This window comes from Somniosus microcephalus, unplaced genomic scaffold (genome assembly GCF_052327205.1).
Source record: "Somniosus microcephalus isolate GS21.2 unplaced genomic scaffold, FLI_Smic_1.0 unresolved_chr1, whole genome shotgun sequence".
NCBI classification, from domain to species: domain Eukaryota; kingdom Metazoa; phylum Chordata; class Chondrichthyes; order Squaliformes; family Somniosidae; genus Somniosus; species Somniosus microcephalus.
This window is the reverse complement of record NW_028225179.1, coordinates 94,035,009-94,062,702: the sequence shown is the minus strand read 5'-3', so window position 1 is coordinate 94,062,702 and position 27,694 is coordinate 94,035,009. Positions and strand designations below refer to the sequence as shown.

At 44.0% G+C, this 27,694-nt stretch overlaps 1 pseudogene; it reads left to right on the top strand.

Moving 5' to 3' along the window:
• LOC147095610 (class I histocompatibility antigen, F10 alpha chain-like) overlaps positions 1 to 13,873 on the top strand; it is a 43,250-nt pseudogene extending 29,377 nt beyond the window's left edge.
• Positions 13,874 to 27,694: the final 13,821 nt, after the last annotated feature.

The following is a 27,694-nucleotide window of genomic DNA, read 5'->3' as shown; positions in this document are numbered from 1 at the left end:
CTATAAAGTGGAGAAATGTGAAGTTATCCACTTTGGTAGGATTAATAGAACAGCAGAGTATTTTTTAAATGTTGAGAAACTGGGACATGTTGGTGTTCAGAAGGAATTGGGTGTCCTTGTACACGAATCACTGAAAGTTAATATGCAGGTACAGCAAGCAATTAGGAAAGCAAATAATATGTTGGCCGTTATTAAAAAGAGGACTTGAGTATAAGAGTAAAGACAACTTACTTCAATAATTTAGGGCCCTGGTGAGATCACACCTGGAGTACTATGTACAGTTTTGTCCTCCTTACCCAAAGAATGATTTACTTGCCATAGAAGGGGTGCAACAAAGGTTCACCACAGTGGTTCCTGGGATGGGGGAATTATCCTATAAGGAGAGATTGAGTGGACTCGGCCTATATTCTCTACAGTTTAGAAGAATGAGAGGTGATCTCATTGAAACATACAAAATTCATACAGGACTTGACAAGGTAGATGCAGGGAGGATGTTCCCCTGGCTGGAGAGTCTAGAACCAGGGGTGACTGTCTCAGAATAAGGGATCGGCCACTTAGGACTGAGGTGAGGAGAATGTTTTCACTCAGATGTTGGCGAATCCTTGCAATTTTCAACCCCAGAGGACTGTGGAGGCTCAGTCGTTGAGTATATTCAAGATAGAGAGCGATAGATTTTTGAATATTAAGGGAATCAAGGGGTATGGCGATAGTGCCGGAAAGTGGAGATGAGGTACAAGATCAGCCACTTTGTTATTGAATGGTGGAGCAGGCTCGAAAGTCCAAATGACCTATTCCGGATTCTATTTCCCTCTGTTCTTATGTTCTTATCTTTCCTACCCAATAAAGGAAGTTGAAATTACCTTCATGATCAATTAAATGCAAAATTATTTTTACATTGATTTCATTCCAAAACAGAATCATAACATTATTAATTAAACACATGGGAAACAATTCAACCGGTTTTAAACTAACTGGCCAGGTGTGTTTTACACCATACCCAATTTTACTTCCAATGCAATGTAAAGGGGCGGCAAATCCGATATCGTAAATTTCCCACTGGCCATATTAAGTTAAATTTAATGGAGTTTATTTATAACAAATTTTGAATTGGAGCGGGTGCTCATCTGATATAATGATTCCCTAGGAGCTTATTATTTTTTGTTACATTTCCAGCATGATGCAATAATGTGCGAATAACAAGCTATAATTGCTGACACAGAGCCTTTTCCCGAAGTAAGTGCTGAGTTAACATTGGGCATTGGTGTAAAATGGACAGTACGGAATTGACTTCCTATTAAGTATGCCAGCTGATTTCTCTTTAAAGACTTCAATGTAATGCTGGCGACTTTGATATCCTCCATTTACATTAACATCCAAAGGTGTGAATTAATCTGTTAGCGGTAGCGGAAATCATTCAATAGAAATGTGGTTGCAATTTTTCACTCTTGCCCATTTTCTGTTCCTTGACTTCAATGAAAATGGAAATCAGCGGGTATAAAAGATCCGCTTTCTGCCGAAAATGAAGATTGGCCCATTTGTCCGTTTCTTATGTTTGTTTAAAGCTCCATTGCATGTAATGCTTACATCTTGAAATGACTAGAGCCTTTGTTCGAAAGGGCAGCCAGAGTAGCCAGGATATTAACTTTGTTTTTCTTGTGTTTTTGACGATTGGTGGCCTGAAAGGTATTTGGAAACACAAATGTTTGACCTGCCTCCTAGGTCAAGGCTGGAAGTAATTTATTATAAGCAGTTACTTCCTGTGAACATAATTTCAGTTATTCAGTAAAGGACAACCTGTGATAATCCGTGCCACTATTCCCTTTAAATTGCCAAATGGAACTTGCGATGATAAGAGGTGGTCCTGCTATGTAACATCAAGCTGTTGGTCCGTACCCATATGGGATGCATTTTCCGGGTTGCAAACCATATTAACCCCATTTATTGAATTTGTGTTTATTTCACCACTCAATGCTCCGACCAACAGGCACATTGCACTGGCCAATAGAATGAGGAGAAGTTTCTGAGGAAACAATAATGGTGACAATCACAATGATTCAAAAATGGCGAACCGAAGAAAATCCTTCATTTTACTTATTGCTCTTGTTCTTTTATACTTTTGTGGAGGTTAACTTTCCTATATTAGATCAGTGTGCAATTTACAGATTATCAAACTTAGCGACAAATTATTCTGATCCTCTCAACATCATAGAAGACACTGGCCTAGAAATTCAGTTGCGTTCGCCAGCCGTTAACGCCATAAGAGGGGTATATTTCCAGCGCTAGGCACTTAGCGCCTGGGCGCAGACCGATCTGCGCCTACGCCCAAATTCAGTTGACATTTAGCGCTGGCGCAAAGTGTTTGCGCCCGCTCAGCTGCGCGCACAGCTTATGACGTCATTTTGTCATGCAACGCTGTTTATGCGCCCCAAACCGGAAATTCAGTGGCGCCCGCCCAATGTGGGCGTGGCGCTGTTAAGAACTGTGAAGTGGAATGCAACAGAGGCCCTGTGGGCCTCGGGGAGCGCTAATTAAAGGGCACTTACACTGACCTATAAAGCCCAGCCATTTTGCTGCAATGACTTTACTGCTTTGGATTTCTGGACAGAGACCAAGGGACAGAGCTTACTGATTTGGGACAACACAGGAGAGGTATTTTTGGCTTCTTGCCAGAGCTTTGACATTTGATTCATTGTGATTTCACTCTTTGCAACTTTATTATGGGGGCTGTATGGGGGTGCAACCTTCAGTTGCAGCATTATGTGCGAAGGGCTCGCAGACGATGTGAGAGAGGGCCAGCCATGCCTAGAGGCAGAGGGGCCATCAGGCGTCGGCAACGTAGGCCTTACCCACTCAGGCAATACCGGCAGCAGGTGTCCTATCTCACCATGACTGCGGCGCATTGTGTTAAGAGGCTGTGCTTCAGAAGGGAGGTGGTTGCAGAAATCTGCCAGCTGCTTCATAGAGATCTGCGTCCACAGCTGATGTGCAGGACGCCTCTCTCGGTGGAAGTGAAGGTCACGGTAGCTCTGAACTTTTATGCAAGCGGCTCCTTCCAAGCCGCTGCTGGGGACATAGCGAACATCTCCCAGTTCGCCGCGCATCGCTGCATCCGGCAGGTCACCGATGCACTTTTCGTGAGGAGACACCAAGTCATCTCCTTCCCCATGACCATACAGAGGCAGGCGCAGCGTGCAGTCGGATTTGGCAGGATCGCGGGCTTCCCCATGGTGCAGGGCGCCATTGACTGCACGGATGTGGCTATGCGGGCACCTATCGACAATGCCGAGGATTACCACAACCGGAAGGGCTACCATTCCCTCAATGTACAGCTGGTGTGTGACCACAGGCAGCGCATCCTAGCTGTCAATGCCCGCTTTCCAGGAAGCAGCCACGATGCATTTATCCTGCGCCAGACTACTGTGGCTGACATGTTCGAGGCACAGCCTCCACCAAGGGGATGGCTTATCGGGGACAAGGGCTACCCTTTGTGTACATGGCTCATGACCCCGCTCCGCGCGCCCAGGACCCCAGCGGAGGAGGCATGCAACGAAAGCCATCAAGCCACAAGGAACATCATAGAGCAAACGATAGGCATCCTCAAGCAATGGTTCCGCTTCCTGGATCGTTCCGGCGGATCTCTACAGTATTCGCCGGATAGAGTCTCCCAGTTCATCGTCGTGTGCTGCATGCTGCACAACCTGGCTATCCGCAGGACTCAGGCACTGCCACCTGACATTGCACCACCACCTCAGGATGACGAGCAGGAGGACCATGAGGAGGAGGAGGAGGAGGAGTACCAGCCCAGGAGGGAGCCACAAGGTCCAAGTGCCGTCCGCCGGTGGCTTATTGAATGACACTTCTAGGCCCCCTGTCAGGGAATGGCCTGTGGCAATGAACGCACCTGAAGGCAGCCGCTCCGCAAGCCCTCAGCCGGTTAACGCAACAACCACTTGAAACATGACACCTGGACATGCTGAATAAATAAAAAGCTTTATTTCACAAACTCAGGGCTCTTCCCACATGAAACAGAAAAACAGACAAGACCCCCAAAAAAGTCAAAAACATCTGTCGCTCCCAAAACCTGGGGAGGACTAACAAAACTTGCCCATCCAAATGGCCTTCATCATCGGCCTTACAAAAATAAGCCCCCCCCTCCACAACACAAACACCCCCATAAAAACAAAAAATGCCTTGATCTTCGGCCTTACCAAAATAATCCCCCCCCAGAACACAAGCCCCCCCATATAAAAAAAACCGCTATCACCACACTCTACTGGGTGTGCCGAGAGGGCGAGTCCTTAGACAGGCTTCTCCGGCCCCTGCCCGACCTGCTGCTCTGCCTCAACCTGGGCCCTGTGGCTGTGGCAAGGCTGGGGGAAGGCTCATGAGGGCGACAATGCGTGTTGGCAGATGCCCTTGGGCGTCGGCCTAGACGAGGCCCGGCACGGGAGGGGCCGGCTGGTGACTGCTGCAGCTGTGGCTGGCCAGCACCAGTCTCAGCAGCAGCTCCTCGCACCTTGGCTGGGGGAGTGGCAGTGTCGGCTTCACCAGTGGGGGCAAGCTGGCTGATGGCAGGCGCGCGCTGTTCGCCAGAGACACTGGCACTCGGCCGGGCTGGCAGTGCAGCAAGCACAGCAAGCTGGTGGAGGCCAGACTGCTGTGCTGCAGCAGGGCGGCGGGTGCCCTGGCAATGCTTCCACGCCACAGCGAGTGTGGCAGAAGTGAGTGCCCGAACTGCCCTGGTATGTGCCCGCATCAGCTCTGCCAGTGTCTGGACGGCACCACTCATGTACTCGCGACTCGCGTCCTGCGCTGCCGTGAGTTGCTGGACACCCCTGTCATGCACTGTCGCGAGTTGTTTGACCCCCCCTGGCCTGTGATTCGCCGAAAGCGACCACAATATGAGCCAGGGACTCAATGGCCTGAGGCATCTGTTGCACAACCCCCATGAACTCCTGGTGGCGCCGCTCCGACGCCGCCGACATTTCATCGAGGAGGCACACCTCCTGGGCGAGGACCATCTCCGGACTGGAGGGCGGACTCTCCCTCTGGGGAGAAGGCCGTCGTGCTGCCCGACCCTTCCCGCGTGCATCAACACCACTGGGCCCATGAACTGCCCTCCCCTGCAACACTTCCACCTGGCTCTCCTGCAGGCCAGACTTCTCCCCTCCATTGCCATCCCCTGGCACGGATGAGGGTTCCCCCGATGAGCCGCCTTCCTCCTGGTCCTTGTCTTCCTCCTCCTCCAAGGGCCTGGCACACTGAGCTTGAGGGACCACCTCCTCCTCACCTGCTGAAAGCAGGAAGGCACAAGAGTAGCTTTAGAGTGAGGACAGGGCATCAGCGAGGGAGGCCTGAGTGGTGGCATTATGCGCATTTGTTGGACAGTGGGAAAGGATGTAGATCTGAAGCGCAAGGGCAACGAGAGAGGTCCAATCGGTCATGTCCTTACCAGTGGGTCCCAGTACAGGGTCCGCATCTCCGATGGCAACAGGGCCAGTCACCCGGCCATGCATGAGTTGAGCCACGCTCTCCTCCAGCTCACTGAGCACCTGGTACTCGGGACGGCCTCCACCGGTGACAGACTGGCTCCTCAAATTCCGCGCCAGCTTGGCCTGCAAGAGAAAGGACGGCCTGTAAGTACAGTGTGGTGCCCTGTTGCTGTGTGCACTGCCTCCCATGGTGGAATAGCTTGGCCAGTGTGGTGCCCTGCTGCTGTGTGCACTGCCTCCCATGGTCGAATAGCTTGGCCAGTGTGTTGCCCTGTTGCTGTGTGCACTGCCTCCCATGGTCGAATAGCTTGGCCAGTGTGTTAAGTGCAGAAAGTGCTATTGATGATCATGCCAGTGCCATAGCTGCGGGAGGAGGGCTGCCCATTAGGCCTTTGAGGTCCCTTTGCCCATAATGTGAGGTGCACATGCAGGGATGAGGAGGACACTGGAAAGGGTACTCACCTTCACCAACCGAGTGAGGTCGTTGTACTTCTTCCGGCATTGGTCCGCACTCCTGGGGACATCGCAGGTGGATGACAACCTGCGGGCGATTTTCTTCCAGGCTTTCCTGTACTGCCTCCTGGGAGCCTTCTTGCCACTGTCCGGGCACAAGATCTCTCTTTTGTTTTCCACACCATCAACCAGCACCCTCAGAGCATGCTCTGAGAAGCACTGCGCTCATTCACGGGCCCTCTCCATGGCTTCAGGCGCTATTTTGGCCCACCAGCAGTGTTGAGGCCTAGCTGCAGGGCTCCACTATGCAGGGCGTGGCAGCAGTCAAAGTCGCCCCTTCCCCCTTTAAGAGCAGGCCGGCGTCAGGGTGTCTGCTGTCAATCAAAACATGACCGCACCTGCGCTGCGCCCGGCCTCGGCGTTATCAGGCCGCATCTCCGGCTTAGCGCCTGAAGATAGCATTGCAATGCCAGTTTCAGTGCTCGCCCAAACTCTTGGCCAAATTTACTGAATTTTTGCGAAGTGGCCTACACTTTCCGGCGGGCGCTAACTTTAGCGAACGCCCGACTTTAGCGCCCCAAAAGTGTCCAGACTGAATTTCTAGGCCACTGAATATTAAGATTAGAACTTTGAGTCTCTGCAAAATCGGTTTATTTATCAGTGTTCCAGTGGAAATTCAGAGAAGCATTGAAGAATATGTTTAAACGCACCTGATTGCAATAATTAAGTTAATTAAGTTGGTAATGACTTCGCACAATTAAATAAATTATATCTATTCAAGCTGAGCATAGGTTATGCAGTACAAATAGTGTGCACACGCTCAAATCTCACGTGGCATTGGAAATAATGGTTCCTCTGTCCCAAGATTAATTCACGCTGTGCAGGAACTGCCTATGCTGGCCTCTTTCCTATAGTAAAATTTGATTATCCCGTCCTTACATGGGAAACCTATATTCATAAGTTTACCCTTTTCGTGTGCTTGAACAGCAACATCTATCAATACCTTTTGTTTTTGCAAACAAATGATGCACAGGCTTGGTGGTTTTGCAGCAGAGACAGTAGCGATTGCAGTTACTTTCGGAGGGAACTCCGAAACCTCCCGCCTCGAGCACTCTGTCTTGCAAGCTGAGATGGGGAACTGAATTGGTTAAAACCGCGTCATTGAGACGCTAATCATTCTCCATCTTGACTCCAGACTCTGATATCTGATGATATTCCCCTGACATCTGCTGTAAACAATTAAATTTGATTTTTTTAAAAACCTGAGGCAGCCAACGTGACTCCTGAAATTTATAAATAACTCTAATAGAATGTGTTGTCTTTACATTGAGCATTGCAACTACGCAAAATATTGATCAGTAAATATTCAAGTTTAATGACTTGAGAGAATAGAAGGAAGTGGTTAATTACTTCTTGGCAGCGCAAACGTTGAGAAGAAACCTTGAGGGTGGACCCAGCTATCACAACAGCAGCTTCAGACTAACTGGAAGATAAGTTAATGAAACAGTGATTTGAAAGAATTCGAATAGTTTTAAAACAAGGCATCATCCTGTAACTGTAAATTTGTCACAACTCCCCCTTTCGTTTTATTTAACTCCTGTGCATTTATTTGTTGTTTAACGTGTCCTGTGTATTTATAAAATGTGCTGCATTCAATCTAATATAAAATAAAACTCGAGCTAAGATGCACTTAAAGTCATAGATATGATTTATACAAGCAAATAAATAATTGTTGTCAAATAAATTTCAGCTGAAAGGAGTCTATGCTAATCCATTTTTACTAGAAAATGTATAAGGACAATTTTCAAACATTAGACGTGAAGACACAGACGTTTCCCAATCTCTAACATTGTTACCTCAAGTGACAACCTACGTGGCTTGACCCACATATTTCATTCCTACAGCTCCGTCCCCCGTGCCTTGCATTTCATAATACACTGTGACGAAATCCCCAATGCCACATTCTCAGCAATGGATGGAGTTTGGTTTTAAGCTGCTTAGTTGATGACCTCACCTTTACAATGACTGTAAAACTGCAGAAAGCAATTTAACGAACTCAAAAATTATTTACAGGCTTTACTTTTAGCTTCCTCATTAAATCTTATAAGGAAAACAAATGATAAACATTAGGAGCAGTTGAATGCCTTGACATCCAGAAATGTCTTGTAAAAAGGATGACATGAATTTAACCAACGATTATAAACCACGGTCAATTTCCCTTTCGTTTGAAGTCAATCAAAGGGGAAAGCGGGCGGGCCTGTGAAGGGCAGCCAAGTCGATATCGTCCATTTTACAACATCGCCCAGAGCTAAATTACTCCATTCATTTCAATGCATATGTTGATATTTCACTTAATCACACCGCACATATAAAGGAGGATGACCTTCAGCTGCAGTACGACTCGATAATACACGTTATTCTTTGCTAATCTGTGTGCAATACTGCATCCGCTTTGGGGAAAAGAGAATATATTTTAGGACACCCACAACTTATCTTTACATAGAGCCTCTAAAGTAGATAAAGCATCTGAGAGACTTGACAGAGGCTTAAACAAAAATAATAACCAAGAGCCACAGAAGGAGATTTTCAGAGGAGAATCTGAAAGTTTCATCGATGTGGTGGATATTAAGGAGAGAGAAAGAAGGGATTGAGAGAGGCCTTTCCAGAGCCTGGGAGGTGGGCGGCAATAGAAAGTAAAGTCAGGCAAGGTGCAAAACGGGAGGTCCAGCCGATTTCTTTCCAGCCGGGTAGGATAAAATCAGGGCTTTAGGGCTGTAATGATACCAATTCAGTTACCTCCATTTTACAGTGAAGCTTTAATTGTCATTAATTGTAGTTATGGATTACATACTGGAATATAATTCTCAATAATAGCAAATTAACACTGCAACCAACAAGTCAGCTGCTGTATATTTTTACAGCTTAATAATAATATTATATGAAATTACTTTGTCCAGTTGTGAATGAGAATAAGGACTCAAATGGACTGAACATGTTTCTGGTTGGGGCGGATGTCACCTCTTATAAAAGGTAGGTACTTCAGCAAATTCAGGGTCAGAGCGATCAACAGAATTAGCTTCGCTCACCTAGATGCGTCGGAGATGAATTTCCCGGAATATTTCTCACGATACAAGAGGTATCACAATCGTATGGGAAAGTGGAAATGGACCAGAAGGCCTTCGCCTGTCCTTCATTGTTCCTTTCTTCATATTATCTAAATGGAAGTGCAAGTCACAGCACTGTATCCTGCTTCCAATATCTCTCAATGCAGCGAGATGTATGGAAGGTTTGGAGACGTATCTTTAGTTACTGGGTGCATTGATGAGACCGAGATATATCGAAGACGGTTGAATTTCCCAAAACAAGGTAATATTTGGGTAGTTTGGACTGCATGCTGTTGAAGATGAACCCCTGGAACAAGAGCTCTCAGTAACTTATTGTTGGGGCATTGAGGCAAGTACAATATCACTTGGCATATCCTCCCCTTCACAGCGCCCATATCAAATAGTAATGCTCAGTGTTGCCCATCGAATCGATAGACTGGAGAGGGGCCTGCACCTCAGTAAAGAGAATATTAGGCATGTCAGACCTCTGCTTGTTGTGGCCAACAATGAAACACCTGGATGCACTCAGTAAATTAAGACAAGGCTCAAGAGTACATGTCAAGTTACAACAATAAAATCACACGCCACCGCAATAATAACGTCTAAATCAGGCAAAGGGACTTGGCCCACTGCTTAGTCAGTTACTTTTTGCTGCTCTTCCACATATACCTCTATCTGCAAATATCACTGACAGAATAAACATGTCGTGTCTGGAGGGTGATGTGCACCGAATGGAAACAAAAGAGGATTAGGTAAAATATTCGCAGCTTTACGGATCATCGTCCGCAAAAGCAAAGAGAAATGGTGGGTGAGAAATTCAACTTTGGCGGGGACTCCTAACATGTGGTAGCGGATCGCCTGTCAGTTATGCATCCTGCCCGAGTTTCCTTTCCATTGTTATAAACTTCTGTAATAATGAATCAGACTTTGCCACCCTACAATGGGACCTGGATAACCTTCAGGTATACAAGGACAAGGGGCAGGCATCATATGTGCCACGTAAATGCAACAAGGGAAAGACAAGCCACGCTCTGCTGACCTTTAAAAATGCGACCATCACTGAGTCCTCCTTCATACACATCCTGGGCGTTAGCATTGATCAGAAGGTGAGTAGGAATGACAGATTAACACCGAGGTTATAAGAGCAGGACAGAGGGTGTATCCTGAATTGAGTCGTCCTCACTTGCACCAATCCCGTGCACCCATCACCACGTTGCTCGTGGTGACACTACAGTGACTCCTGGTCCGGCAACATCTCCATTGTAATAAGCTCGTCCTTGTGTTGGAATCCCTCCAAGGCTTAGTACCTCCCTATCGCTGTAACATCCACCAGCCCTGCAACCCTCCGAGATCTTTGTCCTCCTCCAACTCTGGCCTCTTGCGCATCGCGATTTTAATCACTCCAACATTGGCGGCCCCGCCTTCAGCTGACTAGGGTCTCAGCTCTATAATTCACCAGGTAACTTTTACGCCTCTGCTCCTTACTCTCCTCTTTTAAAACGCTCCTTAAAACCGACCTCGCTGGCCAAACCTTTGGTCCACTGTCCTAATATCTCCTTATATCGATTTTTTCCCCATAACACTCCTGTAGAGCGCCTGTTTTTACAATATTTAAGGTGCTATATAAACACAAGTTGGAGTTCTTGCCTGTACGGGTGCCGCTGTAATCACATTTAAGCAGATCTACACCATCCAAGACAGAGCTGTTCCCTCTTTGCCGCTCTCATTGGACTCAATATGCACTCCTCCGTCATCAGCGTCCTGTTGCTGCAGTGCATATGATCTACGGGATGCTCTGCAACAACTTACCAAGGTTACTATTACAGCAGCTTCGTCCCATTCAACCTCAGCCTCCAAGAGGAACAACAGCATCAACGTTGTAGGAATCCATCACCCATCCAAGTCATACATTATTCTGATTTGGACATATATCAGCATTCCACAATTCCCTACCCCACTGTGGGCGCACCATCACCAGGGATTTCATAGGTCCAAACACGACCACCTCCTCAATACATTGATATATAACAAACATTTGCAACTTAACCGAATTGCCCACTTCTCCAGAGCTGAAAAAAGAACGTGTACGGGAGCACCTATCCCTCCTATACTTCAAACTTTCACCTAGCGATGCTGAGCACCCGTTGAAAAGGGTGTACTGAAAATAAAGCAATAATAAATCCATTCCCTGTGCCTCCAGCGCCATTGAACAGAGAGAGTGATAGTTCATCAGGGCTTGTCTCTCCTTTGGATTCCAAGTTCATCGCACGGGGTTTTATATGAACTGAGCTCACTGTCCAGCGAATGAGGATTTAGGGCAGCATGCAGCTTCCAACAGGTCCTTGGCCCTTACTGCAGTAATATTCGGGCCTCCCTCTATTCAGCATTATAGATTTATGTACGAGCCGCTCAATGTGCTGCTGGGGCTTCATGAACAGCAATAAAACATCCAAATGCCCTTCTAATGGATTTATCTCTCCGCCTTCAACCCTCGCAGTGTCCAATTCCAAGTCGAACACGGGCGCTGGAATGTGTGGCAAGCAGTGGTGCGAATATGGTGACAGTGAATCGGTGGTCCGTTTCACACTCTGCTACGTTTCCTTTCCCACCGAAATCAATGGGAAAGAAAATCAGGCGGATTATACATTGCACTGCTGATTTGCTATCACCTGTTTTGCGCTGCCGCTCAGGAAGGATTTTAGCCCAGTCAGTGTAATGGACATGTCTTCAGATGCCAGGCCTTTCTCCGCGGGCAGCGCTCCTGCTAAATTCGGGCTGAGCTGCCACAAAATTCCAGGCATTCATTTTAATGGAGAGAGAATCAGGTAGTATTCATGGCCGAGTTTACACAAGGCATTCCCAACAGATAGTTCCTACTCCCCAATTTTGATGGAAAAATGTTGGTAAATTGATTTCCATGATACCTCATGGTGCTTATTGGAGCATATTGGAAGAAGTAAAGACAAGTGCCTGGATAAAACGAAGATAGTGCTAAACTAGCATCAATAGCACACCTATGTCATTAAACTCTTCAATACATCATTGGAAATGTGTGACATGCTTTACTCGTGTGTGTTGTCCAGCAAGGATCTACACCAACACTGCACAAAGACACTTCCTAAAATAGTTTCTTTTCTACATAAATCAACGTCAAATTCTAGCCTTTAATATTTCTGCTATGCTGCTGGAAACTGTGATTGTGAAACAGTCCCCTCCTCTCTGGTGATTAGAGTAAGGGAAGCTGCCTAACCTGTTTGTTCAATGACTGTGACTAACGTCGGTAATTGGGTAACCTGATTGTCCCCATGTGCTCTCACTCAGGTATAAAACAATGGTTGCTGAGAAGCCATTTCATCCATTGCTGAAACAGACCAGCCAGCAAGAACGCCCGCTCCTAGAAAATGGGATGGCCAATCATCATGCAGATAGAAGCAATTTTCTACCCCATTCTTGCAGCGATTGGTATTCCTGGTAAGTCAGTGTGATCAATTGTTATTTGCTTACTTACTGATGGCTAACAGTATTATTGCTCTTGCCTTCTAGCAGCATTGGGGTAGATCTTGACGTTGTACGATGGTGTGAAGCGGGTGACAGGGAATGAACCGTCTGCTTTACATCTCTCCTGGTTTTTATTTCCATTGCCTTCAATTGAACTAAAAATCGAGAGATGGAAAACCGGCTGCTGAATCGCTAACGCCCATTTTACACCATCGCACAAAGTCACAGTCTGCCCCAAAATCTGTTTCTGTTCCGATGTGTTGAAGCAGTCAGTAATTATAGCAACCATTCCATTAAATTCAATGGAAGGGGAATCGGACGAGGTGTATAATGGAAGGTGAATTGGAAATTCTCCGTTTTACACCAATGCTCAAAGTTCAGATTACACCCTGTCTGATTTTAGATTATTTTGGGTGAATTTCTGCTTTTAGTTATGTGCGGAAAATAGAAAGTAGCGCATTGGCCACCCATTTTACAACTCGCGCGACATTCGTTTACATTGAGTTCATTAAAAATGAAAGTCCAGGGCTGTGGAAAACAGACGGCTACAAGCCGGTTTCTGCCAGGCAATAAAAGTGAAAATTCGCAGCTAATGAAGTCTATGGGAAGTACAATCGGGTGTGGTGCAAAACTGGTCGGGTCAGTTTCCCACTCGGCAAATTAACTTAACTTTTACCCAACGTCTCATCTACAAAATGAGGAGATGCCACATCGTGAACTGTGGCACTACAATACGGGACAGTCTCGGTAGAACAATAACAATCCTGCACTGGGTGTCCATGAGGCTCTGTGGGTCACAGTGTCAGTGAAACAATCAAAACTGAGATGAGGAGGAACTACTTCACTCAGAGGGTGGTAGGTCCATGGAATATGCTGCCCCAAAAAGCTGTAGAAGCTACATCATTACATAAATTTAAAACAGAAATAGACAGTTTCCTAGAAGTAAAGGGAATTAAGGGTTACGGGGAGCGGGCAGGAATTTGGACATGAGTCTATGTTCGGATCGGTCATGGCCCTGTGGGTAGCAGAGCGGGCCCAGGGGCTGTGTAGCCTGATCCTGCTCCTATTTCGTGTGTCTAATTCTGTTAGATGCAGGAGATGGTTCTGTGTTAGTGGATTGACAGTTAGGATCAGATCAGCCATGATCTTATTGAATGGTGGAGCAGGCTCGAGGGGCGGATTGGCCTACTCCTGCTCCTATTTCTTATGTTCTTATGTTCTTATGTTCTTAGGAAATTGTTTACCACTACAGTCTCTAAACCGATGGCTTGGCATATCCCTTACTCCAACAGTATCGTCCAGCGAAGAGACCAACACGAGGTTTAAAGCTGGGTGTTGAGAAATGTGCGTCAGGAATACAATCAACATTTAATGAGCGAAATTTGTTTAACTTGTTGTTGGGATGTGGGTGATGTTGTCAAGGCCACATTTATTACCCAGTCCCAGTTTCCCTGCAAAGCGGCTATTAGATAGCATCTTGGTAGTGATTTTAATGAGGGTTATTTGAACTCTGGGCATTAATGAAAAAATGAACAATTTCGAATTGACCGCCCATTTTGTACTCGCCCGATTTCCCTTCCATTGACTCCAATGGATGGACAATTTGAAGTGGCGTATGAAGGGGAGCTAATTTGATATCGTCCATTTTACACTATGGCCCAAAGTTAAAATGAACCCCAATGTGTTTGTTAATTCTAGCAGATGGATTAATACACTTTGAATCCTCACATTATTAGAGTACAGGTCAATATAAATCAGATTATTTTTAATAAATTTATTTGCACTGTGTAGCTTGTCCACGACAATGATGCAGTGCAAAAATACAGCTCGGCCCATTTTCCCTTCCAGCGAATCAGTGAAAAGCAATATCGGCAGGTTGGAGAGCAGAACACAGATCCGCTTTCGCCTGTTGCACATTATCGCCCGAGTTAACATTATCCCCCTATGTGCATTCTCTGAATTGGTGGTGATAACATTTGCAGCTATGTGTATATATACTGACGCAATCTGGAGAAAATCACTTCATGCCACATCAATTTATTGTTTCCTTGAACTAATTCCCAGAATAAATTAGATAGTGTGACTTTAGTGTAATCGTGTTGCCAGGATGTGTGCGTCTACAAGCTGTGGAGAAATCAGGGATTGAGCGATAGGAACAGAAATAGACAATCGGTGTGATTTAAGACGCGCTGTTCATCCTTGACTTACGCTGATAGTGAGTAACTTTCGCTTATTTTTTCTCTCTTGCAGCTAATCTATTGACAATTGTGATTATCTCCCGGGGAAAGTGCGGCCTCTCCAAATGCATCTCTCGCTATCTGATTGCCATGGCAGTAGCGGATCTCCTTGTCATGATATTTGATGTTATACTGTACGCAATCAACAATATTTATTTCCCATATTCATTCCTGAACTATACCTCGAGCTGCAGAATCAATATCTCTCTGGTTTATTTTGTCATTGATTGCTCAGTCTGGTTAACAGTGATTTTCACCTTTGATCGATTTGTAGCCATTTGTTGCAGAAATTTGAAAATTAAATATTGTACCGAAAGAACCGCAGCAATCATTATAGTGACAGTTTGTGGGCTGAGCTTTTTAGAAAATGTTCCAATGTATTTTATGTATGAACCCCGGGAAATAATTGACAATACCTGGTTTTTCTGCATTGCTCAGTCTAGCTTCTATACCTCTCCCGCCTGGATGGCCTATTTCTGGTTAGACAGCATTTTAACCCCACTTGCTCCATTTGTTTTGATTTTCCTCCTCAATGCTTTGACCATCAGATATATTTTAGCAGCTAACATTTTCCGCAGGAGAATGCAAGGCAGCAATGGTGAGAGACACAATGATACAGAGATGAGGAATCGAAGAAAGTCGATCATCTTACTGCTCGCCATATCTGGTAATTTTATACTGTTATGGATGTTAACTCTTATTTATGACGTTTGTATACAAATTACAGACTCACAGTTTTTGCAGACAGATTACACCGATCCTTTCACCATCATGGAAGAAACAGGGTATCTGCTTCAGCGGCTCAGTTCCTGCACCAACACCATTATTTATGCAGTGGCCCAGACTAAATTCAGAGAGGAGTTAATGAACATGATTAAAAGTCCCTTCACTCTAATTATTAAGTGAATTAAACATTGATGTGATTTAGATTGTTTCACAGCTGCATAGAATCCACATTGTTCACAATGTTACATTCACAAAACAAAGTAACTTGCACAACAACGGGGAGATTTTCCATCAGTCTGGTTCGATACTGGGTGCGTGATCAGTTCCATCGCTCATCACCAACGCGGTGAAATTAAAATTTACCCGGAGGAGTAATATTTTAGACTCAGAATGTTGCTCTTTTCAGAAGGGATGATAGAGAATCATCTCCTCTTTTACACCATGAAAGATTCTCCTTTTCACTGCAAGTGGGTGCCTGTATCACCTGCCATTCAGTATCACCCGTTTCAGCACTGGCAAAGTCCAATCTCTTCCCCCAAATCTGTGATTGCAAAATATTCCTCCACACAGAACTTTCTCTGTGGTGTCAATCTCTGCACAGTATCTCCTACCACTCATTTAGCACGTCATAAGCCCTTGAAGACCAGGATTGACACAGAACGGGACGTCACTCAATTCGTTGTCAAATGGAACTGGGTTGGGACGAAGGATTTTGCAGAGACAGCTCAATTTCATCCTGCCTCGCCTGGCGGGCAGTGCACAGTATCAGATGGAGCATCTGGTTTTACAACCCGCTCGATATTACTCTCTGTTGCCTTTAATGGAGATTAAAAAGTTCTGCGTAAAAACATCCTTGCGCCCAAATCGATCCATTTCCCTGCGGGCGGGTTTGGGTCACATTGCAGTTGAAGCCCAACCTCAGAGGTGCGCTGCCACTTTCCCATCAGTGACTGGCAATGACGCCAAAGGTCCGATGTAAATGCAGCTTCAGAAATGTCCTTACAACTAAAGCCTTATAAACAAATGCATTTCGCTGCATGCTTATTATTCATTTTTCCAGGTGAAGATTTATTCAGTAAACTGTTATTTGTTGAACCCGCAGTGAAAGTATAATGGATGCTCTGAGAACACCTCCTCCGGGAAATTACAGTTTATTTCATGATTTTTTTCCACTTTAACTCGTCTGGGAGTAAAAGTAATTTTGATTCAGGCGAGTGAGTAATCCTAGTCTCAATATTAAAGTTACACAAGCCTTTAGCAGCAGTATGTGTCTTGCTCTCAACATCAGGACAGAAAAGGAAGGAGGATAATTTCCGTTTTGACAATAATATAAAACTGATGATATGGGACACCCCGTTATACACTTTGGCCGAGCTTCGTTACGATTGTCCTCCATGGAATGGAAAATCGGGAGCGTGAATGATGAGCAGCCGATCCGATGTTGCCTGTTTAATATTATTGCCAATAGTTAAACATTGCCCAAATTAGTGGAAAAAATAAAAACAATGATGTAGAAATTGGACCCTGTGTCCTTTTTACAAGCGCAAGGAGGGCCAATTTCAGAAAGCCACATCCTTTGTCTGATCAGCACCAGAGTTAGCGGCGCTGCCATATTTGCACAGTCGGCTGCCCAGGCATCTGGTGCGCCAGCCTAAAACAGTCATTAGGCCCGATACATAGGTAACTGCTGAGGGCTAACGTCTGTTTCAGGGCCGCTTCACTAAATTGGGTGCAATGTGAAGAGTAGGCTCTGGACTTTCTCTGCTGACGGTCCTACATCGGCTGCTGCGGCCTAAGCAGATACCATCAATAACAACAACAACTTGCATTGCTGGTAAAACCTCTCTTGGCGCTCTACAGGAGTGATTATCAGACAGAATTTGATGCCGAGCCACATAAAGCAAAATTAGGACACGTGACCAAAATTTATCTTCAAAGAGGTAGAATTTAAGGGGCCACTTAAAGGAGGAGAGAGAGAGAGTGCGGTGGAGAGGCGGAGGTTTATGGAGGTGCTTGAGGCCTCGGCAAAAAATGTGCTTTTGATACCATTCCTGTGGAGCCAGGAAGAGAACGAATGCTCCTCGCGGCTCCACAGCACCTGGCAACTTACAATCTCGCCTGTTCAGTTGTTTTCTGACCCGCCCTTCCAGGACTGAAATTAGCGCAGCTGCTCACGAGCCAGACTGCAGGAACGTAATATCCTCAAAATGGACCAGCTCCCTCTGAAGATGCGATCGGCGCCGGCTGCTCGCCCATTTTCGGCCTCGTGATTGTCTGCTGCCTGGGCCCAGAAACAACAACGGCAGCAACAGCAGCCACTTAAAAGCATATATAAAATAATGCCATATTGCCACCCCACCGTCTTAAATCATGACACAATCAGACAAGTTTCTATAAAAGGTTATCAAAACTTCTCTGCCTTTGAATTTTATTCCACTGGAAATGAACCCCAGTGCTTTATTTGCATTCTTATGACGTTTTAACCTGCGTTGTATCTTTTAATGGTTTATGAATCTATACCCCTACATCCCCTTGCATCTCCACTCCACATAGACTCTTATTTTGTAAGGAGTAGGTAGTCTCTTTATTCCTCCTACCAAAATGCACCACCTCACTTGCACCTATATTGAAAGTCATTTGTCATTTACATATTCATTCTGCAACTTTGTTTACGGTTGATTTAATTAAAAGCTTTTAGTTCCTCATGTAGAAACGCTCTTTAAAAAAAAATACTTGTCAGAAATGATTCCCTGGGATATAAAAGAACTGCATAATAATGGATTAACACTTCAGAAACGTCAATCAGTTACATGGTTATTAATTGAAAAACATTCCAAAAACCCAAGTTGAGCTCAAAGTCAAATATCTATTTCTACAATTGTATTAATTTTAATGCTTTCATCGTAAAAGCCCACCCCTCATGTAGCTATAGCAACGACTGCACAGTCAGCAGGAGCAGCGGATCTCCTGTGGGGCAGACATGCTGTACGTCCAGATACGTAATTAGAATATGCATCACAATGCAACCAGAAAACTAACAAATATAAAGTGATGAAGTTCTTTAGTTCACACTATCAAAAAGAATTGAACATAAACGGATGTCCGTTTTTTGAGCTTCAATCACCTCCATTAATAAACGTGGTCTTCTTGAACCAGCACACACCCAATGTAACATGTTAGAATAGCAGCACTTATTCACAAGTGCAGAAAACACACAAACAATTTGCGTCATTGAATTAAAAGCAAAATACAGGGAAAGTTATGACTTAACACAAATAAACAGTCTTCTTTCTTCCTGCACACGGGAACTAATCAAACTGACTTGGAAATGTTTATTAATATGCTGACGTAAAGACGTTAATTTATGAATTTCACTTCTAATATTTCTCTGTCATACATTTTCCACAATATTACTCCCTGCTCTTATCATGAAAAGTGTTGAATTACTTGCAATACATCGCACTTCAATAGCGGGAAACAAACTGCATTGTACTCTCAATTTTTAAGCTATTGTTTCAAACATTTATACCAAATCGGAATTGTACATTAGCAGTGTGGTCGAAGTATTTTATGTGTCTTTCTCAACGAACAAATAATAGTTTCTTCTAAAGTAGCTTCCTGCAAGTCTTATACATCATTACATAACTCTTCTTTGTATTAACACTCCACTAAACGTTTAAGAGGAAATCTATTTTACATTATCCCTGAGAGATATGTTCGGATTATGGAATAACAGACTGTAGGACGTTCAGATTGTTTTAAGAACATAAGAACATAAGATATGGGAGCAGGAGTAGGCCATTTGACCCTTCGAGCCTGCTTCGCCATTCAATAAGATCATGGCTGATTTTCTACATCATCTAGACTTTCCTGCACTATCCCCATATCCCTTTTCCTTTAATATTCAAAAATCTATCGTTCTCGGTCTTGAATATAATCAACGGCTAAGCCTCCACAAACAGTCTGGGGTAGAGAATTCCAAAGATTCACCACCCTCTGAGTGAAGAAATTGTTCCTCATCTCAGTCCGAAATGGCTGACCCCTTATTCTGAGACTGTGACCCCTGATTCTACATCCCTCAGCCAGGGGAATTATTCTCCCTGCATCTACCCTGAAGAGCCCTGTAAGAATGTTGTATGTTTCAATGAGATCACCTCTCATTCTTCTAACCTCTAGAGATTATAGGCCAAGTCGACTCAATCTGTCCTCAGACCTTCGTTGCACTCCCACTACGGCAAGTATATCCTTCCTTAGGTAAGGAGACCAAAACTGCACGTATAATACTCCAGGTGTGGCCTCAGCAGGGTCCTCTATAATTGCATCCTGTTTGAAGACCAGGACCTGAAACCCAGCACTAAGCTCATGGTCTACAGAGCAGCAGTATTACCCGCCCTGCTGTATGCCTCAGAGGCATGGATCATGTACAGCAGGCAGCTCAAAGCACTTGAGAGGTACCACCAATGCTGCCTCCACAAGGTCCTGCAAATCCATTGGCAGGATAGGCGCACCAACGTCAGTGTTCTTGCTCAGGCCAACATCCGAAGCATCAAAGTTTTGACCACGCTCGATCAGCTCCGATGGACGGTTCACATCATCTGCATGACCAATATAAGACTCCCAAATCAAGTGCTCTACTCGGAGCTCCAACATGGCAAGAGAACCCCAGGTGGGCAGAGGAAACACTTCAAGTACACTCCTAAAGCCTCCTTGAAAAATTGCAACTTCACCCTTGACACCTGGGAATCGCTGGCCCAAAACTGCACAAAGTGGATGAGAAGCATCCAGGAAGGCGCCGAACACCTCGAGGCTCTTCGCCAGGAGAAAGCAGAAGCCAAGTTTGAGCAGAGCAAGAAGTGCACGTCAACCCAAGCACACCACCCACCCGACACATCAACCACCATCTTCCCCACCTGTGACAGAGACTGTAGGTCCCACATTGGATTCATCAGTCACCTGAGAACTCATTTTTTATAATGGAAGGAGGTCATTGTATGTTCTGAGGGACTGCCTAAGAAGTTGGAAGAATATAATTGCAGTAATACTTCTTTAATCTTATACTCAAATCCTCTTGTAACAAAGGCCAACATTGTATTTGCTTTCCTAATTGCTTGCTGTACCTGAATGTTAACTTTCAGAGTCTCGTGTACAAGGACACCCAGGTGCCTCTGAAAACCAACATTTCCCAATCTCTCACCATTTAAAAAATACTCTAATTTTCTGTGTTTTCTACCAAAGTGGATAACTTCAGATTTATCCACGATAAATTCCATTTGCCATGTTCCTGCCCACTCACGTACACTGTTTATATCCCCTTGAAGCCCCTTTGGATCCCCCTCATAAGTTACATCCCTATCCAGCTTTGTAACATCAGCAAACGTGGATACATTACATTTGGTCCCCTCATCCAAATCACTGATGTAGATTGGGAATAGCTAAGGCCCAAGAACTGATTCTTGTGGTTCCCCACTATTTACAGCCTGCCAACCCGCAAATGGTCCGTTTATCCCTACTCTCTCTTTTCTGTCCATTAACCAATCTTTAATCTATGCAATATATTATTCGCAATCCTATCAGCCCTAATTTTGTTTAAAACCTCTTGTGTGGCACCTTATCAAATGTTATCTGAAAATTCAAAAGCACCACATCCACTGGTTCCCCATCAGCCATTCTGCTAGTTACAACTTCAAACAACTATAACAGATTTGTCAAAAATGATTTCCCTTTCATAAATCCGTGTTCACTCTGCCCAATCCTATTTTTATTTTCTAAGTGCCCTGTTACCACGTCCTTAATAATAGATTCAGCATTTTCCCTACTTCTGCTTTTAGGCTAATTGCTCTGTAGTTGACCGTTTGCTGTCTCCGTCCTTTCTTAAGTAGTGGCGAAACATTTGCTACCTTCCAATCTGCGGGAACCGTTCTAGAATCTATGGAATTTTGGAAAATGTCAATCAATGCATCCACTGTCTCTATTACCAACTCTTTCAAAACCCTTGGATGTAGGCCATCAGGTCCAGGGGATTAATCAGCTTTCAATACCATTAATTCACGAGCACTACTTTTGCACTATTACTGATATCTTTCAGTTCCTCATTCACGCTAGACCCTTGGTTGTCGACTATTTCCTGGAATTGTTTGCGTCTTCTTCCATAAAGATAGACACAAAGTATTTGTTTAATTTCTCTGCCACTTCCTTATTCTCCATTATAATTTCTCCTGTCTCAACTTGTATGGAACCCACATTTACTTTCGCTAAGCTTTCCCTTTTTACATACATGTAGAAGATTTTACCGTCTGTTTTTATGTCTCTCGCTAGTTTACTCTCACATTCTATTTTCCCTTTCATTACCTATTTCTTGGTCCTCCTTTGCTGAATTCTAAAATCCTCAGGCTTACTACTCTTTTTGGCAGCATTATAAGCCTCTTCCTTTGATCTAATACTAAATTAAATTTATCTTGTTAACCACCATTAGACCACTTTTCCTGTGGGTTTTATATGCCTTAAAGGAATGTATATTTATTGTAAATTATGTGTTAATTCTTTAAATGTTAGCCATTGCTCGTCCACTGTCATAGCTTTTAATGTCGTTTTGCAACCTACCTGAGCCAACTCGCCCCTCATACCGACGTAGATTGCTTTGTTCTGGACTTGTCTGACAGTTGATAGAGTTCAGACCCATGGAAAAGTTAATTCGAGACAAAGATTCAGCATAAATTATTGTTCACTTAAAATCAGCAACAGATTGCAAGTAAGCGCACAAAATATTACATGACAACCTGTACTCAAGTCCTTTACTTATTACAATTCATCAAGCACGAATCTAATCAGTTACTTTAAACTCAACTGATCATAAGCTGACACCAGTGAGAGTTCGGCTCGGCCGTGACTAAATGTATGACTTTAAATGGCAACTGACCAAGTTGCCCTGGACTGCAGCCTCGAATGTCTCCTAGAAGCATTTTTAATACCAAAAACCTGGCAATTCGCCAACAGCATTCATGTCCCCTACCGTGTGACTCGGGTTGTTTTCTCTCTCACAATTTTGACGCTTGGTGAGCCAAGGCTTGAACAAGTCCTTGTATTTGCAGCTGAGGGTTGACTCCTTGTTCTCATAGAATTTACAAGATTTTATCTTTTGGAGAAAACAGCAGCTTGCAAGCGCATCATTTATTTTACAAATGTTTAGCTAAGAAGTCTCTTGTGCTCAAAGCCTGTCAGTACATTAAATTTGTTCACTTTAGGTTCAGTGACGTTTACCATGAATGGTGTATTCTTACAGAGTTCACCCTCAAATGGCTGTGTACCTGAATTTAAGGTCACAGGCACATATACTTCGTCGTCGCCATCTTCTCTCCATGACTTCGGTAACAGATTGGCCAATGCTTGCTGCTTGCGTATTCTGTTGACTCGACAAGTTATTATCCAAAAGTAAAAAAGAAAGACACAATCACCAACTGATCAATGACTAAAACATGGGAGATATTTCTTATCCAGGGGTGAACCTCGATATTCATCCCGATATCCCACCAGACGAATCAGCTCCAATCTTAGATATTTCATTGCGCAGGTTTCGGTTTTTCTGGGCCAAGGTATAAAAGTGCTTTTGAGACTGACCATCGCGTTTCATTAACACTACCAAGTGTTCTCGTAGAGGTGCAATGTTGTAGCCGAACCGAGTCGTGTACTGATGAAATTGCTCTTTTAACTTACAGTTATTTCTACTTACCTATTCTAATAATTGCTTAATAAAACCCGGGCCCCAAGCCTCACAGGTCAGACTGGGGTATAGCAAAACGTTCCTGCCACAATGGGACAAGTCAGGTTGTTACCATACTGGTATTCCCGGTGCAATGTAGTGACACAATATTCACTTTTCCCTGGATATGCAGATCTATGGGCAAATGCTGTCCCTCGATCACTTTCATGTTGCAGTTCCATTCTATCCCATCCCAGGCAAACCTGCATGCTGGTGCTGCATGTTCTACCACGTCATAAGGGCAGATGAATGTGTCCTGAGCTTGAGTGCACCCGGTAAGATTTGGGGCAGCCCAAGAGGTCCCATCCACTTGGATCACATACTGCAGGAGTACGTCATAACTTATTAATTCATCTCGCTGGCGTACTCTTTTATTCTCCACGTGGAATATAGGATTAAGGTTCCCCTTTCCTGCTGAATGGAATAGTACAATATCATCCCGAACAGGGTGCTGTTGTTATGTCCTGCAAATGGCATTCACGTTTCACGGGTACACCTGTACCATCCCCTGACTTTACACATATTCATGGTAATTTGCTAAGTGGACATTGCTCTCAGCTGTCGATCAGTCACCCACAAGGGTAGCTTCCCCTCAGCAATGCTCTGCAGATGTTCACGGGTTTGTTCCACTAACCAAGATCCATACATTACACACATATCATTTCGTGCGGTCTTATTAGATGCCTTCCCATTCTCCTTTATCATCTGATTTAACTTTTTAGCATGGGATTACAAGCACTTGACCACATCTTGCAGATGGACGGTAATAATTTGGTCCTCTTTCTCTTCCTCATTTTGCAGACCATTCATTTCATCCAGAATTGTCTTTAAACGGTTTCTGGCTCCCTTGACAGATTGATCAAAGCAAGCAAAATCTAGGCTATTAATCAGGGAGGTTCTAGTGTAGCATCATTTATCAAACCCCGTCACTTTCTGATATGATTATCTTTAATAAATTCGGTACTATTATTAGGTGCCCCATTTAATCCATTACACTCCCTCGAACTTACGAGATATAATGGCTATAATTCTGACTCTGCAATTGTTGTACTGGTTTTCCCCAAAATCTCTGTTATTTCCTGCATCATTCTCCCATATAACTGCGCTGTCTCTGGCTTGCACCAATACGGCAATTCCACCACCATCAGATTTAATTTTACAGGTACCATTTCATGATGCACATAATGGTAAAATGCCCTCAGAGTTGGGACTACCGCTAATCCATTTATTGGCCACGGAGTGTGCTTGGGGCACACAACCCAGGTTTCTTGTTGTTCTTCCTGCGGTTGTGTTTCATTCGTAGGGAGGGGAAGTTTAGGAGAATCTTTCAATTCCACCGTGTGTATTATTCTGTTTTTAGATTCCTGCAAAAGGTAATGTGTGCAATCCTTGGAAACTCTACACGGCCTTCCCTCCCTGTCCACGAACCATTCGCTTGGATACATTTCCCGCCTATCCAGTGGACGGAAGTTCCACAAATCGGCTCTGTGGATATGAAACTTTGGTTAGATGGTGCCTCCGAAGGGTTTATGCACCCATAGATTCCCTCATGCTCGTTCCGCCATCGTGGCCACCACAACTTGGTTTCTCCATTGTCTTCCGATTGAGTTGGGCTTCCATTATGCCCCCAAGGATCACCAGATGTGTGGGGTTCGCATGAGTTTCCCTGTTATCAATTCATGAGATGAGTGACCCGTTCCTTTTGACGCTTTATTATGGATCCCCATAAGAATTAGGGGAAGGACATCATCCCACTTAGTGTGCTGTTCGTTTAATTCCTTTCGAAGGGCCAACTTAAAAGTATGGTACATTCTTTCCACAATTCCCAGTGATGGTGGGCTGTGGGTCAAATGCCATTTCACTGCAGTTCCAAGCAATTTCAGAGTGGCTTGCATTACCTGACCCATAAAATGGCTTCCCTGGTCTGACTCAACCACGCGATAAAGTCCCCATCTGGAAAATACCTCCCTAACTAGGGACTTGGCCGACCATTATGCTGTAGCCGACTTGCACGGAAAGGCTTCTCACCACTTGGTAATCCTGCACCATCAATACTCATCTGGGTCCCTGCTTAAAAGAAAAAAAGCAAACAATCCGTTGTGGCTTTCCTACCAGCCCAATGGGTTAAATTGTCAATTCCTGATTCCCTTCTGTCACTGTGGGGAAAACATTCAGTGAAATTAAATACCTTAAATTTAATCATGTCCAATATCTTTAAATTTTATTCAGCAATAAAGTTGTCGTGTGGTGAATTTAAAAAAAGCACGTTCAGCGGAAAGGGTTAACTCATTGCAGGTTTGTTGGGCGGGTCAAATTATGAGATGCACGCAATTGCGTCACATCACGTAATTTAATAAAAATTCCTGATCGAAAAAACAGTTGGGGTTTCACAATTTAATAGGTTAGTTAACTTTTTTTCAAAAGAAGACAAACCCAAATACCATCAATCAATGTCAGCTTGTATCACACAGCTTCTCGCAGCTTACAAGTAAATTCAAACTCATCAATAAAAACAATCTGTTACTTTTGCAAGATCTTTGCACCATTAAAACTTGCAAACTTTCTGATCAATTCAATTCAGCAGGTACAAACTTCAGAGATCATAAACATTCTGGGAAACAAATCCACACACAATAGCACATCCTTTTTCTTGCGTGCGTCACACATACTTGAAATTGGTCAGAAATGTTAAAAGTAATAATTGTTGAAGTGATTGCCTCATGTCCGGAATTAGAGGCTTTCGCACAATTTACACCAAACAGAATTTCACCGTGGCCACAATAAAAGTCTGGTTTAAACAAGTTTATTAACCTCAATAGCTGCAATTCAATTCCAAACTATACCATTAACGAACCAGTACCACAGCCTATAGCTTCGACACATTCATTCAAGCTTTTTTCAGACATCACTACACTGAAAGTAGAAAAAGGCTCAGAATCCTTCCGTTTTTTATTTCACTATAGGCTATTTGTCAAATTCAAAGAAAGTGGGCGCCTCAGATTGTAATAACCAAATTCAGGAGACAGTAGTTTGTAAACGTTCAAATTGCTGTAAAATCAAATCAAACATTAACTATTTTTTGTAATCCGATTAAAATAAAATACTTTCAAAAATTCCAGCTTCATTTTCCACCAGACATGATGAAAAACCACGACATTCGTAACTTCAAGGCTGAAGCTTATGTTTTGTAAAACAAACTGCCTCTGAGTTATAGTTTGCTGTACAAGCCTTCCCCATCAAAATATTTCCACAGCAGTGTCTTTAACTTATAATTCAAATCACAAACTTTCTCTTTTTCACTCTTTATGTATCACTCTGTCTCTCCTGCTCTTTCTGCTTCAACTCCAGTTTCTTAATCCGCTTATTAGATTGAGTGTGGTCCCCACAAGCACTCCGTTCCTCTAGAGCCTATGTATGGGTGACCTTAAATGCAACCTTCAGGTCCTCAGTGACATTTTTTTGCCTGCTCTGCCCGGTGCCTCTGTTTGGATATTTATTTTTACAAGGCATCGCACTGATCCTGATTATTTATACATTGGCTTTCATGGTATTGTTCTTTATTACACCACCTCTCCTTCTGTTGCAACTTTTCCTCGAGCCTTTTCCTACTTTCTCTTATTTCCTCTGTTTCTTTCGTTAAATTGACCTTTACACTTTCATCTGATAGGCCAATAATCAATATGATTTCCTTACCCTTGGCCGACTCATGGACCCTTGCGTCCACTGTTCAGCCTCCAATACTGGATCATGGCCGTCAATAATGAACCGTACCCATCCCTCTTTGAGGGGTAACTTCCCTGTCACAAATTTCATAGCAACTCATCCATCGTCTTTGCCATAGTTTGTTTCAAACGGGACACAGTTCGGGCGCCAAAATCTGAAAGTCGTTCGGGTTGGTTTGAACTTCTGTCTGACAGTTTACTCTGGAACAGACAACGAGACAACGATTTCAGGGTGCACTATTTTTTACTTAAAATCAGCAAGAGGTTACAAGTAAGTACACAAAATATTACAAGGCAACCACAATTTATCCTTTACTTATTACAAGTACGCACGCATGGAACATATAGTAAAACAACTCGCACTCAAGTCATTTACTTATTACAAGTAAGCACGCACGAATCTAATCATTTACTTTAAGTGATCATAAGCAATCACATATCTACTGACACCAGTGAGAGGTCGGCTCGGTCATGACTCGATGTATGACTTTAAGTGGCAACTGACCAAATTGCCCACGACTGCAGCCTCGAATGTCTTCTAGTAGCACTTTTTAATACCAGAAACTTGGCAATTCGCCCACAGCATTTATGTCCCGAACCGTGTGAATAGCGTTGTTTTCTCTCTCACTTCCCTATCTGCTTTGATGCTTGTTGAACCAAGGCCTGAAGAAGTCCTTGTATTTGCACCTGAAGGTTGGCTCCTTGA